Source organism: Symsagittifera roscoffensis, chromosome 6, assembly GCF_963678635.1.
Source record: "Symsagittifera roscoffensis chromosome 6, txSymRosc1.1, whole genome shotgun sequence".
Classification (NCBI taxonomy): Eukaryota; Metazoa; Xenacoelomorpha; order Acoela; family Convolutidae; genus Symsagittifera; species Symsagittifera roscoffensis.
The window spans coordinates 1,120,605-1,124,225 of record NC_087067.1 but is presented as its reverse complement, the minus strand read 5'-3'; the positions used below and the strand labels follow the sequence as shown (position 1 = coordinate 1,124,225).

At 37.4% G+C, this 3,621-nt stretch overlaps 1 protein-coding gene across 1 annotated transcript in view; it reads right to left on the bottom strand.

Annotated features, from left to right (window-relative positions):
- The window catches only part of LOC134848877 (uncharacterized), a 572,430-nt gene that overhangs the window by 528,253 nt on the left and 40,556 nt on the right, over positions 1-3,621 (bottom strand). The gene's annotated exons all lie outside the window — the stretch shown is intronic.

The following is a 3,621-nucleotide window of genomic DNA, read 5'->3' as shown; positions in this document are numbered from 1 at the left end:
TGCTGTTTTATTATTAGGGAGCATTAGAAGAAAGGAAGAGAGGTGCACGCCATTTCCTTCCTCAATACCATCTCTTCTTTAGACTAAGGGTCTTTTTTGACATATTTTTTGGCCAACCAACCTCAAATTCTTTCAGAAATACTTTCCTGTTGGCCAAAAGTTGCTGATTTTGAGGGCAAAGAACTTGTGGTTTGCTTTCAAAAACCCCTTCTCAAAAAATACACAATAATTATTACTTTGAGTTTTAAAAGTTCAAAGCAAGGATTTTGTAGAGAGCTCCCAAAGTCATTTTAAACTATTTTTTGAAGACGTTAATTTCCAGATTTTATCAAATAGTATTACCGTGCTGGTTTTGATTAATATGACAAAATGAATAAAACTATAAATTTCGACCTATGAATCGGAAAACATAGTTTTTTCAAACAAAAGATTGCTGAAAACAAAAAAAAACTTTTAAACTTTTTTTTAAACCTTTCAAACCTTTTAAACTGCTGTGCTGCTGACATGCTCAATTGCTTGAAAGCTTGTTTTAACTACTGGCTACCAACACTTAACTTGGTAAACAAAAACCTAGAAGTCTGACAATTGTATGTACAATTATAGAATTTTGATTTTGTTTTTGCTGATAATTTGAAGACTTCATGGTTGTTGACTTGAACTACCTATATAGCTTCGGTGTATACTACGTGGCCGGTAGAAACTATTTTTCCTATAATGTTTTTTAAAGTAATTGTTGATTTTCAGCTTAATGGGTGTCGGTTTAAATTTTGTCGCCTGTTGACTCAATGTTTTTTTGCCTAAAAACGCTTGGTGTTATCGTTGAGATTGACGAAAGTGGATAAGTTTTTGAACTCTCAAAATCATTCTCATGATGACTCACTTTAGAAAATTTCAAACAAATTTTAAAATTGAGAAAAATTCCCTTTTCTGGTTTTTTGTTCGTTCTTTTTGTTCCAGTTATAACCATGTTTCTCTGCTACTTGTTGAGCGTCATGCTGTTTTCAATTCTGACTGTCGTTGCGTGAACTGGAGTTGATGACTTTTTGAGCATTTTGTTGGATAGTTTTCAATAACTTTCTCAACACTTTGTGTTGTTTCAATGCCCTCTAGTCTAATTTAAGTAGATAGATGACTACTTGCGATAAGCAAGGTTGTTGTAATCGTGTGGTAGACTACTTTTCCTTTTATATATTTGTTTAAGGATGACTAACAATAGTGATGGTCTCTTTTTTAGAGCTGACTAAAAATGGTGAATTGGTTTTTTTGTGACCTAACAGACAAGTTCAATTTTTGATACTTCTGGATTTTTTAATACCAGTATTGATCATTTTGTAAAAAAAAATTGGTTGTTATCTATTTAACAACTTCGATTTCAATATTTCAGTTTTTTAGTTTTTTTTTGTTTTTTTTTCTTTTGTTTGAGTTGGAAGGAGTTGTTGATTAAGGTTACTTAAGCTCAGCGGCCTCATTTTGAGTAGTTTAATGATCATACGAAGGTTGTTATCTATTTCTTGTTGGATTGAAACAATTTTTGTTAGGATTTTTAAGTTTTTTATGGCTTAAAGTTTTTTGATTCTGCGTCTATCTGCTCAGGTTTTGTCGGCTCTCTTACCGCTTTAGAGTGCTGTTGCAAGGGTCAATTGGCATTCAATTAGCTTACCTTGCTTAAAAAATCCTTTTGAAATAAATCTCGACAAAGATACATTTTTTTCAGATTTCCCATTTTTTTCTTCCGCTCAGTGGTAATAAGCTCTGTTGAGACGAAAAATGCTTTGTTTTACACTTCCAGTCGGGACCTGTTTTTGTTGCAATCTAAATTTTCTACTAATTTTGTCGGTTTGGTTACCAAAGAAGAGATTTTTGACAGAATATTTGTGCTCAGCGTGATTTTTTTTCTTCAGAAAAAATTCGACTTTCTAACTAGCAATTTTTGACATAAGTTTTTTTTTATCTGAAATGTATTGTTGTCCTGAGATCAGATTTTGAGAGATATTTTTCTGTAATTTTTGGTACAGTTGTGGTGCTTTAAAAATTGCCGTTGTGGCCAATTTGGGACAATTCTTGCGCGATATATTTTGCGCTAGTAACGCGTCAGCGGAGATTTAATCCGTCTTTGAAATCATTTCAAGATGGCTGAAGCAGACTATTTGCCATACTTTGTATGTTACTAGGAGCATCGCGTTTTTCTTTATATGGTTTAATTTTTCAAAAAAGTTTCAAGTTTAAAGAAAATCATTTTTGTTTGAAAAGTTCATCAAATCTTATAAAGCGAACGCTGCATCATAGAACTTATAAAACAGTCGGAAAGTTCAAGGTTTTGCCTTGATACGAGCAATCTTGTGTGAAAAATTTTATTGATTTCCTTATCGACCTTATCGTGCAATGTGATGGGAACTCTCCGTCCTTTTTGTTGAATCGGCGTTAAAGTTTCGAAAAAATCCGCATGCACTTTATAATTCTTAATTTATTTTCCCGACTCTGGTAAAAAGGTTTTTAAATTGCTTACTGAAATAAATCTGCCAGGGGTCTAATGAGTCCTCCTCCTCTGTTGCTTCGGCCTCAAGTTGTTCTCCCTGCACCGACATCACGTTCTCCTCCGGTGCCTTCTGAACTATCTGCAATCCCAGATTTGGCATCAGTTCTCTCCCAATAATCGACGGTCTGCTTCCTACGATTACTCTGATATTCGCGTTAGTCACCCATCCCTTCGTTTCTAACGAGACGTTCATCGTTCCTAATAGCCGTAAAGGATTGTTTCCGTAATCTCTGAATTTGTCGTCCTCCGGTGCTGGCGCCTTCACGTTCACGCCTGCGGTGCCCAACGTCCGTTTTAGTTCTCCAATGGTAAATATTGAAATCGGTGATCCACTATCTATCCAGACATTCGTTTGCTTCCCATTTACCTTAATTGGTAGTCGAGCGCCGGCCACTTTCATTTCAGTCTCTCTCCGAGATTTGATAGCCATGACAACATTATCTCCTGAGCTGTCCGAATCCCACGATCGTTGCTTCTTTACCGGTGTGTTAACCCAGCCAACTGAATTCTCATGTTGCGAATAAGTATCCTCAGCGTCGCCTATTTCACTAGCTTCCATATCCTCCTGATTTCGGATTAGTCCCACTGCCGGTCTTCCCCGATTAATCCGCTTTCCCCGACAAGTTCTCTCGTAATGTCCCGTCTTGCGGCAGAAATTATACGTCGCATTTTTGGCTGGACATTCCGTAAGGTGTTCCGGAGTAAAGTTGGGTTGGTCACAATTATAGCATCTTCTAGAAACTCCCCTTCTCATCTCTGCTTGTCCTCTGAACGATCCACGGCCGCGCTGTCGATTGTTTTGGTATCATCCTCGGATTGTTGCCACCGGTTCCGTTTTGATCTGAAACGCTCCATTTCCACCCGTGTTGCCACTAGTTGTTGCTCCCTCGGTTGCCGATCCGTATGATTTAGCATATTTGTATCCACGTTCGTATGAAAGTGCAATACGGTACACCTCCTCTGGTGTCTTAGTCGATCGGCATAGCTCATTTTGGGCCTCTCCATTGTTTATGTTCACAATGAACACATCCCGCAGAATTCTGGTCTCCAACGTTCCAAAATTAAATCGGGCGGCCAGCCCGCTT